This window comes from Coturnix japonica, chromosome 10, assembly GCF_054131305.1.
Source record: "Coturnix japonica strain WE chromosome 10, WE-NBRP24, whole genome shotgun sequence".
NCBI classification, from domain to species: domain Eukaryota; kingdom Metazoa; phylum Chordata; class Aves; order Galliformes; family Phasianidae; genus Coturnix; species Coturnix japonica.
In genome coordinates this window covers 2,381,613-2,396,234 of record NC_140672.1, presented here as the reverse complement: position 1 = coordinate 2,396,234, position 14,622 = coordinate 2,381,613, and the positions used below count along the sequence as shown (strand labels likewise).

The window sequence follows — 14,622 nt, the reverse complement described above, 5'->3', positions numbered from 1 at the left end:
GTGGTTTTTTTCCCCCATTCCAGCCACCAACTCAAGATGATGGTTGGAGTCTCACTGGAGACCTACTGAGTCCAACTCAAGTTGAGGGCTGGAGTCCCTCTGGAGACCTATTGAGTCCAACCCAAGTTGATGGCTAGAGTCCCTTTGGAGACCTATTGAGTCCAAATAAGCTGATGGTTGGATGAGATGATCTTTGGTCTGGAAGGTCTTCTCCAAACTATATGATTCTTTAATTCTGTGCATGGGAAAGGAGCAAACCTTGGGCTTTGACAGCTTGCCAGCCACCCGTGCACATCTTGCCAGACCAGCTCCTCAACAGGTGCACATTAGGCTAACCGCCGAATTCAATATTCGCCCTTCATCTGCGCCATCCTTCTGATGCGTCACTGCATGCTGTCTGGATGCGATTCCTCGTTGCGGAGTTATAAACCAGGAGTAGCTTCAATTACACGGACAGTATAAAAGCAAAGTAAGGGAGAGGCTAAGCAGAACCTTTTAATCTGCTTAGCCCAAATGAATAACCCCGGCTGCACCGGAGTCAGTGATGTCAGAACTTGTTCCAAGAGGCAGGATGCAAGTTGAGTTACCTGGGTGTCTGCCCCAACAAAGCCAATGGGAGCCGTCCTGTTGGCCTTCGCTCCATAAACCTGTCAGCAAGGAGAACAACAACAACAAAAAACCTGCTCACAATTTTCCTGCTAAACAAAGGGATTTAATAACACTGGTTTATATGCAAAAAGTCAGAATAGGTTTAATTGGGTCGTGACCGCTGTATGTTTAATGTACAATTGCTTAATGCCCAACATAAGGTTGCAACTATTGTCTTGTGCTGCACTTGAGTTAATTGTTAAAGCAAGTTAAAGGTGTTCTCATGTTGCTGTACTACATGATTTATTCACTCCACAGAATTTGATTTCTTTTTTTTAATAAAAGCAATTATGTATTTTAGTATATCTCTGCTAGGCTTGGTTTATATCTTGTAAATGCAGCATGTACAATGAAAAGCGATTAATAATAATAACCCAGCATTACTTGTAATCCCATTCTCTAAATCCCGACTGCCTGCTTCAATGGGATTTTGATTAAGCCCGGATGTGCACTATGCATTAGAGATTAAGAACTTTCAGCACTCAATTTGCAGTACCTGGCTGTGATTTGGCCACTGGAGCTACCCTTCCAATGGTATAACCAACCCCCCGAGGGCACTGCAGACACCTTTCCTCCACTCTTACCAAAGGTCCACAACCACCAGCTTGGAAAGAATTCTGAAACACTGAGTTAGTGCAATCCTTCCAGCCCTTCATGTTTGCTTTCCTCTCTTGAGCCCAAATTCCTAATTCATTTGGCTGCAGCAAGAGTTAATCCTAACCCTGATTTGAGAGACCCCCACATCTCCGTGGGACCCCCATTCTACCCCAAACCTCACCATAAGTCCTTCCCCCTCCCTGCTCCATGGCCTGATGACACCAGCAAATATCCAAATAGTTTCTTGCAAAGGCTTGCCTTAACCAGAGAGAGGATCTCTCATTAAAGCATAAAATTAAACACTTCAGAACAAAGATATTGGCACATTAATATGGAGATTCTGCCTCCCCCCCCCCCCCCCCCTTCATCAAAATGTATTAGCCCTTCATGTGCAATTTGCATTGGAAAGCGTAGGAGCCACATAGCATTAACAGCTGTGAAATTGGTGTCATTCTTAAAGGTTAAAATAAACCCAGCTATTCTCTAAAGCTGCCAAGCATTTCTTTGCAAGATCTATGGCCAGAGCCTTCATGAATCATGAAATTGCTTTTTCTGCATGATCCTTGGGAAGATCTCTCCCCTGTTTACAGGCAGGCAGAAGCAATCCCTGCTCGGCCTCTTGCAGGGTGTCCTCAGCACGAGGTGTGAAATGAGGCAGGCAGGAGTCAGCCAGCAATATACATTTCAATTTGCACAACAGCTTTTTAAAAAATAGGGGGGAAAAAAGAGGAGGGGGGGGGGGGGAGGAGGGAGGGAATGACATGGCAGCATTCTCACTTTGCTCTTGAGAAAGTCTCTTGAAACTTTTCTACTCAATAGTTACTGGAATTTGTTTTGCAAGAGTGTCATTTTGTAGTTTTTATTACTGTAACAAGTTACAGATCCTAAAGTTGATATATTAAACACGCTGGTTATCCTACTGACAAGAGCATTTAACATGGGAATCATTCTTTCCCCATGATTTTTTCAGAAGCTAGAAAAATTATTCTCATGGAAAAACCATTAATTGCTAAGCCCTAAAGAACACAGTGCTTGTTAAGTGAGGGGGAGATGAGTGAGTAGAATATAATTCAAAACATATAGAAGCAAATGGGAAAGCCCCTATGGGGATTACAGCCCCGATCTCTGTGCCAGGGGCTGACTAGCAGCCAATGCAACCCTAAGGCTGGAGGTTCTCCTGGATTTGGGGCTCATCAGAGCACAGACTGCTGGAAGTTCCTTGTCCCAAATGAAAACCAGGAAGGTTTTCTATATTTTCCCTGAGGTTCCACACAAGCAATAAATTCTGCTCCTTTTAAAGCTGATGGTAAAACCATGAGCTCAGAGATGGTCTCAAAAAAAGACATCCCCGATATCCCTACCCAATGTGAATTCAGTCCTAATGATGGTTTCTTGTTGCCCAAGGAGACTTTGAGGGACATGGTTTAGTAGGCATGAGTGATGGTTGGATTTGATGACCTTGGAGGTCTTTTCCAACCTTAATAGTTCAACGATTCTATGGGAATGGTTGGGATGGGTTGACAGTTGGACTTGATGATCCTAATGGCCTTTTCCAACCTTAATGATTCCATGGTTTAATGATTCACCATCTAACACTTGTTAAGCCACCTGCAGGAAAAGGCAGCACCATCCTTCTTTTTCCTCCCAAAACCATGCAGAGAGGATCACGGCTGCTTTGCCCTCAGTTCCTCCCATTGCCATACAAAGTCATGAGCACACTGTAACCTCCGTTCACCCAGGAGGTTAAACCCAAGCAGAAATACAGCCTGTTCTCAACCCTGCTCTGCCTGCAGTGCCTACAATCCTCCCCATCTGCTGCTTCAAATGGCAAGCCCTTAACATTGCTAAATAAGTAGGGCTGCAAAGAGCTGCACATCGCCTGGCTGAAGTTCATAGGTTGGCCTCCAAGGGAGATGCTAATGGACTCAGCACTCAGATTGGGCAGCAAGAAGGGCTGGGCTACGTCAAAAGTAAGCTGGCTTTGAATCATATAATCATTTGTGTTGGGAAAGAACACTAAGACCATCAAACCCAACTGTCAACCCATCACCACCATCCCCACAGAATCATAGAATTATTAAGTTTGGATAAGACCATGAAGATCATCCAGTCCAACTACCAACCCAGCAGGGGGCATCCCCAACCCCCTGTCTTCATATCTGTGGGCAGCTTCAGTTCCAGCAGTGTTTTATCACTGCACCTCACACCCAGCAAGCAGGAAAAAGAAGCAGGGAGCTCTGAGTAACGCAGTGTGGTTTCCAAGCAGATTCCTTTTTTTTCTTCCCCTCTCTCCCCCATCCTCTTTTTTTTTTTTTTGATCAAAACTGAACTTAAAATAGAAGAGGAAAAGGGCTTGCATAAATATCTGACAGCTGCTTGGAGCTTTCTGCAGTCACCAGCAAAGCAGGGAAGAACCTGAATTTTTAGCTTAGTCAGAGAACCTGCTTCAGCTTGGAGAAGGTTCTACCAAGCAGATGGATGAATCCTAATGGTAAGTGGGACCTGGAGAGCAGAGCAAATAGAAGGGAAAAGAGTAAAAGATGCTCAGGGGTAATAAGGATGGAAAAGATTTGAGGGTGTTCCCTACCTGTTCGGGGCATGTGGGTAGTATCAGCTCTACCCATTTCCCAAAGGACCACTTTATGGCTTCAGTTCACTTATCCCCCATTGTCCCTCTGCTCAGGGATGCTGAACCATCCTGCAGAACCCATCTGACAGCACAAAGACTTCACACCCAGCCCTTACGCAGCACCACAGTGCCCAATTCAGCATCAAACCAACTCCTGAATCAGTGATGGAAACACTGAGACATCACTAAATGGGACAATCAATTTGCACGGAAGATAAGAGCCCGGACTGCAGCACGTTATCTTCTGAGAGAACAATCCCTTTGTAGTCCTAAATTAAGATTTGTCTTCCAGATTGCTGTTGCATCAGATGGGAACTAAAACCAGAGCAGCCACAAATTGATTGTCTTTTCTAATTGTCACTTATCTGGTGTTCAGCCATAGGGATATGCATTTAAAGGCCTTATATGAACTGGGAGTTTGACCCAGTTCATGCCAGCACATGGAAGAATTTGGCTGGGATTTCTCGTTGACATCCGCCAGCAGAGCAGCAGCTTTGTCCATCACAAACACCTAAAGCTGAGGGTGTTTTATTTCTGGGAAACTCCACTGTCTTAGCTCAGTTTTAATTCTAAATAGAACAAAGGAGTTCTTTTATCCCTGTGAAAGAGTTGGGAAACTGATACAGGCGCCGATAAACAAGCGGATGGTGAATATCAAACAACCAACATCTCAGCTAGAGCATAATACAAATAAATCAGGATGTTGGTCCTGCTCTGCCTGCACTGAATGGGCCACGTTAATGCCCACAGTCCTCATTTCAAGATGAGCAGAATCTCATCGTGTATGTTTTTCATTCCAAACATCCCTATAGGGCTCTATATAAAACAAAAAGCCAAAAAAAAAACCCCAAATCCAAACAACAGAAAGCAATACTCCCCTTAATAATAAATAAAATGAAATCAAAAGAAAATCCCCCAACCCGCTCATAAAAAAAAAAAACAAACAAAACTGATGAAGTTCATAAAGCCTGCAGTGATTTTCAAATCCATCCTTGGTAATTTTAGCCTGATTTAACAAGGTGACATTTCTACAAACACTGCATATGTATGGGCGTGTGCACATTTCTGATCATTTTAATTCCCTGTACAATTTCAGCTGCGTGTGATGGGAGTTCCCCAACACCCCAAATTTGAGGACAATAAGTTGCAAGCAAGGGTGGCTGTTGGATGATAACCCTACAAACCACCCCACTCTAAACACACAGAATCAGAGCACCCCATGCTGGACAGCAGAGCTCCAGGGGAAACACGGGGGAGAGGAGAGAAGGAAGATGTCAAAAGCCCCAGTTGTGGGAAAAGCTTCACTAGCAATTAACAATTGCCCACATGACACAAATCTGTGGGAAACCAGGCTTTGTTAATCCCTGTGCTCAAGGAAATATTTCTTCATACCCTGAGGAAGGGGCCCGTTTCCTGCCAGCTGCCTTCCCACTGACAGGACCTGCTGGGTGTCACCAGGCCACCCCAGCCCCGTGTGCACCACCATTCACCAACAGCTCATTTCAGTTCTAAATACTTAAGACCTGGTTGGACACGCTACACACTTAATCTGAAGCTTCAACTCTTGTGATATTTAAGACACGGATGGTCAAAGGCTGAGAAAACTGGAAACCAACTTGTGCTATTCAGAAGGGTGGGTTAATGACTGGATAGACTTGACCAATTTTATCCTCCTTTTTCCACCTTTTTGTTGGTGAATTCTTACTCTCCCTCCCTCCTGAATACTCCCCATCCTTCACTTTGTTGCTTTCGAGCTGGTGGCAATTCTTTGAAATCTCCATTGCTGCAGATAAATGATGCTACGATGTGTGATGGAACTGCCTACAAGATGGAACTACAATGGGTCTACAACATCATGGAGTCATAGAAGAAGCTTTAATTAACATCCATTCGACCCCAGATCCAGAGCAGTGCTCTGTGGTGACCAGTGCATCCTATTGAACATCTCATCCAAAGAGCTCACCAAATCTTTGACAAGATTTTAGCAATCTTGTTAGCAGAAAGCTCCCAACTTCCTAGCTGAGATCATCACTTCTTATGGAGAACTCCCAGTGGTGGATGAGAGCCATTTGCAGGTATTATTTTAAGGGTATTCAGAGCTATGCTTACCAGATAGCATTAATGAGAGAAAAAAAGGAGCAATTTGTGAAAATCGCTCAAATCTTTCCCAGAAATTGCAGGCAAGAAGAAAGGTTTTGCTCTGAAATTAGAGTTAGGGTGGAGTCACCTTCCCTGGAGGTGTTCAAGAACCACAGGGATGTGGCACTGAGGGACGTGGTTAGTGGGCATGGTGGAGATGGGTTGGATGGACTCTGTGATCTTAGGGGTCTTTTCCAACCCCATTAATTCTATGGTTCTATGAAGTACCACACCTGGATCCAAGGCAGAAAAGATCTCCTAAAGCTTTGCAATGGAGACTAGCTGATTAGCAGCAATTATAAGACAGCTAGAAGTGCTGTGGGTGCAACAATATAATACAAGAGCCCATGTCACAGAAACCAAAATTCCCTTCTTTGGGGCAGTTATGCTTTCGGGGCTAAGCCTGGAGCAACGGTGCAGCCCAAAGTAGTGAACAATAGGGGGGGGGGGGGGAACTTATGAAGGCAGGAAGCTTTTGAGAATGCTCTAGATCTAAAAATAGGCTGGAGTTTTGGTTATTTTAGTGTACAATGCCACCAGGCAGCCAGCTCACAGCAAAATCTGCAAACTCATTCCCTTCACACCAGCTCTGCACTTCAGTGTGGCTTCCGGGAATAAAAGTGCAAATTTGGGCAAGGATGCAAAGAATGCAGAGTTGCTCAGCTACTCTGGTTATGAGAAGCAGTGGAAGGCCCTAATACAGGCACAGAATCCCATCTAAATATATAGACAGAAACTGAGAATAGCCTGAGACAGCCCTGCTCCAAAAGCCCACTCTGAGCTCTCGGAAAGCCTCTCTGACTTCTGCAGCTCTGGGTCATGCCCTGTCCATACCGAAGGGCATGTTAAATTGGGTGTACAATAGCCCTTTTCCATCCGACGGGCAGGCAACGCCTCCAGGAACCTATTGACTTTTCAGAGGCAACGAGAATAAAATTACAATTTGGAACCGAAATCGCCGCTGCGACTGTGATGGAGACCAGAGCTATTTAGGGATTAGATTAACACAGAGACTTTATGAAGCATCAGCTGTATGGCCGTGTGAGTGAATCAGCAGGCTGTTAGCCTGGGGACCAACTGTTAATTGAAAAGGGGGGGGGGATGTGGGGGGAGAAAGGCTGGAGTTTCATATCTAACAGTTAAATACATTTCAGTCGCTGGTCCAAACTCTTCAAAGGATTTACCAGACTTGTGCCTGCCTTCCCATCCCCCCGGCGGCCTCAGCTTTCTCATTAAAAAGGCTGAATAGAGCTGCACTTTTTTCTTTTCTTTTCCCTTTTCCTTTTTTTTTTCACTCTTCTGTCTGAAAAGGCAGCATCAGCTCCAGCATCAAGACAACTCTGCTCCCTTCCCAAATTCATCCATAGGGTCTTCATCTGCATAGCAGAAGGCCAAATCGATTGTTGGTCTTTGGATGGATGGAGTGGGTGCTGCAGTAAAACTTAACCTGATGCCTAGATTGAGTATTAGCCAAACATTCTGCTCTGAAAGAGTGGTGATGCATTGGCACAGGTTGCCCAGGTGGAGGCAGGGGGTGGAGTTGCCATCCCTGGAGGTGTTCAAGAGCCATGGAGATGTGGTACTGAGGGACATGGTCAGTGGGAATGGGTTGCAATGGGTTGAGGTCGGACCTGAGGATCTTGGAAGTCTTTTCCAACCTTAGAGATTCTATCATTCTATGCGTGTGCATGGCGGGGATGGGTTGATTGCTAGACTTGGCGTTGTCGAAGGTCTTTTCCAACCTTAATGATTCTATGGGCATGGTGATGGGTCAACGTTTAGACTCGGGGATCTTAAAATGTCTTTTCCAAGCTTTGTGATTCTGTGATTCTATGGATTCCACGGGATGTGGGCAGAGGTGTCCTCATCAAAACTAAAAGCTTCACATTGACATTCAGTGACACACTGCTGTATTGGCTATTCCCCAGGTGACCCATTCCCCATTATTAGTGTCAGAGAGCAGTTAGCACACTCATTTTTTGCACGTTAGGGAGAATTTTTCAGCATGGTTATGGTTAGAAACAAGAAACACTACAACAGGCTGTGAATTTCTGGGCAAGAGATGCCCTGCATAAAGTTTTTCTTGCAATATATTATGTAGCTGCCTGAAGCCTCTATGGGTTATATTAGAGCCCTAGACAGTTGTCTGACAAATTCCTGGTAAACAAAGAAGACAAAGCTGGAACTCAAACTATGTGCAAGTCTATTTATGTTTGTTAGTTGCAAGTTATTTCTTTAGTAAATGATTCCTGTTTAAGAAACATAGAGATTTTTAGTTCAGCCTGCCTGCAGCACAGTGCCCTCATACCCTCACTCAGAAAAAGCAATTGTCATTTCCCAGGTTATGTTGCTCAGATGCAGCCCTTCTCATATATCAGCGTCTTCGAGAGATCTTATCTGCAATATTTTCTTAAATAAAAGAGGCCTAACCAGAAGTTACTGCACCAAATATACTTCCAGGAAATTGAGAGCACTCATCACTGCAAAGTTAAGCTCTCTGAGAACAACTCGCTTTCAACTAAGTTACTACATAAATGCATTCTGCGATGGACAGTTGCTATTGAGGAATAAACATACATAAGCTATGTGAAATGGTAAGCACGTGGTTCTGCTGAAGATGTAATAGAATTTGATTTTACCCTATTTGCATTCAAGTGCTTTATTATTTCCAAGGGGATAAATACAAGCCAAGTTAACCTTAACCACACAGTGGGGAAGATAAGGAATAAAGAGGCCGGTATCTCCAAAAGAGTGGTGATGCATCGGCACAGCTGCCCAAGAGGTGGTGGAGTCACCATCCATGGAGCTGGTCAAGAATAGTGGAGATGTGGCACTGAGGGACGTGGTTAGTGACATTCTGGGGGTGGGTTGGGGTTGGACTTGAGGTCTTTTCAAGCCTCAGTGATTCTATGATTCTCCTCTCTCCAACACTGTTGAATATATTACATGAATAAAATGATCAAAACCCATTCCTAGAGACACAAACAGAACCCCATAGCCCCACTCCCATGTAATCACCACATCCCCTTTCTCACTCTGCCATCCCAACTTGTGTCTCCTTCCCCCTCTCCCTCCTGACAGTGCTGCTCACTGCTCTGTGAAGCACCAGCTGTTTCATCCTTATCAATTCCAAAATCATCTTCGCTGATGTTCTAACAAAGCTGTTTGCCTTTACATCCTCGAGCATTATAAGATGCAACCCCTCCCACATGCACTTTGGTTCCGAGCCAGCCAATATCTAGGAGGAGAAACAGTTCTTCAGCCTCCCACCCAGAGGGTTGCTGTGGTCCCGGCTTCCGCACAATATAACGGCATGAAAGGAGCAGGGAGGCAGCTCTCAAAGGCTCCGAGTCTCCTGTGTCAGCAGAGCTGTGGTGAGCCACATGCCACTGCTTCAGTTCAAAGCATCCTTCCCGGGAGGAGGGCCAGCAGCATCCCAAATTGAAACCACGTATTTGATAGCAAGCACCCTCATCAGCTGCACCTCCAACTTTAAAAGAGAAAGAATACAGGAATCAACCGGGCTCACTGCTTGAGTAGCTGGGTGAAGGATATACATTAACAAAACCATTTCCCAATGGTCCCTTTCACAGAGAGTCCTGCTTTCCATCAAATTTTGGGATCTGGAGGGTCCGCATCCTTTACTGGATGATGCTCACAGTGTGAAAGATCCTTCTGTGCATGGCTGCACGTGTTCCCCCTCTTGGGCAGGGCAGGTTTTGGCAGTCAGGCCACCAAGTGGTGCACGTGCAGCTTATTAAAGGCAGAGCTCTTTTCACCTAATCTAGAAGGTTTAGAAATAAAACATAAAAGTCCTTTTCATTTTATTTTTTTTTTAATCTGAAGTCTTAAGGAAATGTGCCAGCAAAGGACAAAACACAGGTGGGATACAACAAACTCTGCTTTATGCAGTATTTCTTAAGGGATCCAAGCGACACAGATAAACTACAAAACATATTGCCCTCTCCCCTTCAAGAGAGTGGGGCTGGAGCACATCCTTCATGCAGAAGTGAGAGGGGCTTGGAGGAGCTGCGTGGCAATATGGGAGGTAGAAACACACCAGCTGTGAATTTGAATGGAGCTGCTTTGCAAGAGAGCAGAACGCTGCTGCTATATTTGGCTAGTCCCTGCGAGATTGTGCTGGGAAGGAGCATCTGTTTCATTTGATGCAGTGCCCATCACCCCCGAAATGACAGCATCTTGCAACCAGCCATCACCAAGAGCTGCTCAGGAGGGGCTGACCTGTTGCCAGTGTAAAGAAAGAGACAGGGACTGTAGAGAATGAGGATGGGGATGCTCTTGACCAAATGGAGATGCTCATATTTGCATCACCACCTACCTGAGATGGACGGCTGACTGCAAGGCAAAGCAATACACTGCATCACACCCACAGGGTAGGATGGAAAACACTGAACTGTGTCTTATTCTTCACTGGGACAAAGACATGAGATAATGGCAAAACCTGTTTTTCCATTGGCTTCGTGCTGTGATGAACGTGCGAGCGATACCGTTCCCTGCTCTACCTATTTCATCTTGGGGCAGATCCAAGATGCTGAGTGTCTTTAAATTACAGTGGAGAAGAAAGGAGTAGGCAGCCACCTACGGAAACCTGATAGTCACAAAGCTCCCAACCAGAACACACACCACGTGCACACAGCTCTCATCCCTGGGGCCACAGGTTTGTCCTTTCTGGTCACCATGTGGTTGGTTGGTTGGTTTGTTCCTTCAAAACTCATTTAAAACAGTGATGCTGAAACAGTGCAAGGGGTCAGAGTTTTCTGGAGCATTCCAATTTTAAGCAGCATTGCTTTCAAGTGCTTCCTATGTATCCATACTTACTGCAATCACTGCATCAGAAAACTGAATATCATGAAGCAATGCCAACACTTGGGAGTCCAGAAAGGAAATACGGGGCTGTTCATAGATCATAGAATCACAGAGACATAGAATCACAGACTATCCCGAGTTGGGATATAAGCAGTGTGTGCAAAAGGGCTATGCCCTAAAGCACTACAGCCTTGAAGATCCTATAACAAGGAGGTGATGCACTCACCACGGCTGGGATTCGACATCTCAGTGGGGTTGAAGATCTCAGTGGGGTTGAAGATCTCAGTGGGGTTGAACATCTCAGAGGGGTTGAACATCTCAGCAGAGTTGGACATCTCTCTGGTCCCTGGCGGGGGAATCGAGGTGAGAGCAAGCCACTTGCTCCCAATAGATGGCAGCAATGCATGGAGGAGCCACAGGCGCTGCTCCCAGCGCTGTCCGGCCTCAGCTGCAGGTGAGCAGCCCCCTGCCTTCCTCCTGAGATGCTGCTTGTTTCCTTCTATCCCAAAGCCCTCCTTTCACCCTCCCTTGTTCCATCCTCCGCTAATTTTGTCCCCCTGTTACTTTTGAGGCTATTAAACGCCAGCCCGTCGCAGTGAGCACAAGCACTACATGTACTCTGAAAATAGACCATGTCAATGGAGCCGAGGTTTTGTTCCTAAGTGTCCCAAATCGAACTCTTTGTGACTTAATCACGCTTTTGGCAGCGGTGTTAAGAAACAAGGAATGAATCAAGTTATTGTATTTCCTGGATTTTTACTCTGCTATTGTCGTGGTGCGACCCCAGCGAATTTGCCGATTCCATTTCTTCCCCTCCAGGAAGGTTAATTCCTCCAGCCAAAAGGGGTTTTGGACAACACAATTTCATTAACATTATGCAGTCCCTAATGGTTTGAAAATCCCATCGAGAGCTGCTAAATCTCTGCAGAAGGAACAGGGGGGAGAGCAGAAAGGGAAAACGGAAAAGGTTCAGACATGTTGCAAACTGGGAATCCGGGGGAAGAAAAAAGCAGCAAGAAGTTGCTTTACAAATACAGGCTTTCTACTTTGTTAACACATTTAAGTGATGTTAATTACAGTGCACTGCAGTATAAAGAGGCATTTGTAATTGATTAATCTATGTTTGCCATTTTCTAATTAAAGAGAAAAGAAACCCTAATTATTCCACTCTGTACTAAGCAGCGGAACAGTCATTATAGAAGAAGCAATTTTCCCTCCTTAGGCATTGGGTTCCCCTATTCTCCCACGTTACATAAAACCCTCACTGCACCAAGGCTGATTTCTGCTTGTTAAGCACTGCAGCACTGCTGAGCTGCTCAGCATCCCACTGTGCAGGAGCAGGGGAGTGGGCTGAGAGCTCTGGCTCAAGTTCCATCCCTAACCAAGGATGGCTGCGTGTGGTTATCCGAGCTCCTTCATCCTGATGGAAAATAAGATCAGGGAGAAAGATGAATTTTGGGACTCATTCCTATCACCGCATGGTGGAAAGAAACCAAGAAGGCCATCCAGAAGACTGCTGTGCCCATTCGTTGCAAGGCATTTGAACTACATGACCTTTAATTGACTATGTGGCCACTGACTACATGATCGTTGATGACATGACCTTTAATTGACAAGATGACCTGTGACTACATGATCATCGACTACATGACCTTTATTGACTAGAAGACCACTGACTACATAACCATAGTCGCTCCCAACTCTAACAAGTCATTAGTTCTATGATTAAAAATAAAAGTGTAAGCTCTAAGAGAAGGCCTGCATCAGGTACAAAGAGAGGACATCAAGCTTGAGCTGCTGCTTTGTTCTGCGTCATTTGAGCAACAGAGAAAGGCAGAAACAGCATTTGCAGTCCTCAGAGAGCAAAGCACAAAGCGTGGTCCACGGTGATGGACTCTCACTGATGGAAAAAGCTGATAGAAAAACAAGCTCCCTTCTCCTCTGCTTAAACAAGGAAGGATGGAACATTTCCTCCTTAATTTGGAAGCCGTGCTGGTAACAAGGTGCTGCTGATAAATCCTACGCCATTGCCTGCCTTGAGGAGCTGGGAAAATGACAGTGCACTAATCTGCTGCAATCACACACCTGCTGCACAAGTCATGGTCATCTCCGAGCTCTCCTCTAGAAATGGTTGAGCTGCATCACTCTGCACTTGAAATCAGGACCCAGCCTAAAGCAATACGCTAATCCCTGGCTGTATTCAGCTCTGCAACACAGTATGTCTGTCTGTTCATATAAGAGGATGACGATGCTCACTCTCCGTAGCAGAATTAAGAGTTCTTGCTGAGGAGATACTGTGGGGTTGGATTATACTTTTCTTTCCCCTTTTAATGATTTTAAAAAAGCCTTGAGAGAGAGAGAGAAAAAAACCTCATAATTAGACAGTGGGATTCATTATTCCAAGATATTGTTGAAGACACGTAGGAGGATTTTTAAAAAAGAGCTTAGACATGAATAAAGATAAAGAATATTCAGTATTAAGCCAGGGAAGGGCTTAAATGGGAACATAAAATCCTCATGCTTTAAATTGAGACCCATTTTTAATAACTGGGGGCTGAGAGGAGGACTATTTTCTGCCGTACACCAATGTTCCTCTCTTTGCTAGCACATCTTAATGAGTGGAAGAAAGTTTTTGTCAATCTCACATGGAATCATTATGCCCAGCCTCAAAGCAGACCCAATGCAATTACATTACACAAAGAGAATAGAAGTGGCAGAATGAGATGGTTTTAAAGTGAAGCCCTTTTGGGGTGCATGAATAAAACATGGTAAGGCTGTTGGCGCTCCTTGGCTGGAGCAGATACTAAAGAGATTTCAGAGATGCCAGAGGTGCAGGGAGATGCCAACGATGGCATCAGCACAACCTCAGTGCTCAGCTTTCCCCATATTATTGCAGAGGTTCCAAATAATTGCAGGTATCTGTTGTGCTAAGTGCTGCACAACGCCCAGATGATGCTGATAAGACTATCTTAGTGCTTACATTGAGTTACACAAGCATAGGAGGTGCTGTTGCCTCCAAGTGAGATGGGCCCAGCTCAGGCACAGAGACTGAAGATCCAGTTCTCTCTACCCATACATGTGTATTTGATTTTAAGCGTGAGTAATCCTTTAAATCACAGGCATTAAGGAACCACTCATGCTTAAAATTAAGCACACATGTGTGTGCTTGCAAGGTCAGGCCTGGAAGATCATTTGCCTCAGTTTCCACCTGTTAAAGTCCCTTGTCATAATGGGTCCTTTCCCACTTGGGATATCCTATTATATTGCCAGTTAGCTCAGCTTTGACTACTTACTGTCCCTAGAAACATTCAAGAAATGTTTATATGTGGTTCAGGACATGGTTTAGTGGGCAATATTGGTGGTAGGTGGATGGTTGGACTAGATGACCTTAGTGACTCTGTGATTATATCTTGGCCTGTATGTGATACAGCAGCTAGGATATGCTGGTGGTACTGGGGCCACAAAAGGTTTCTTTTATACAAATAATGCAATTAGTCCATAATCAGTAATCTCCTGAAGAAGCAAAACCTAAAATTGAAAATGCAGAGGAGTAAATCCAATACAGCCTCCACCATTCTGATTCAGTGCCAAAAGAGCTCTGAGGTGAGTCCATGTTGGACATAGATGGAGGTTGTGGCATCACTCCAAGGATCAGGGTAATCAGGAAAGCTGAAAGTTGAGGGATAGGGGAAGACCAGTGCCATTGTCTCACTGTTGGAGGACTTTAGGGCTAAGAATCAGCACAAAGCATGGGGCGCTGGTGTGGATACCCACTTTTCTCA

General features: G+C 45.0%; 1 long non-coding RNA gene across 1 annotated transcript in view; it reads right to left on the bottom strand.

Annotated features, from left to right (window-relative positions):
- Positions 1-190: 190 nt before the first annotated feature.
- Positions 191-14,622, bottom strand: part of LOC107323687 (uncharacterized) — a 135,097-nt gene continuing 120,665 nt past the window's right edge. Inside the window, exons 3-4 of the long non-coding RNA XR_014932350.1 lie at positions 588-647; positions 191-439 (exon numbers count right to left, since the gene is read on the bottom strand). This is a non-coding gene — a long non-coding RNA (uncharacterized LOC107323687). The remainder of the gene's footprint in view (positions 440-587; positions 648-14,622) is intronic.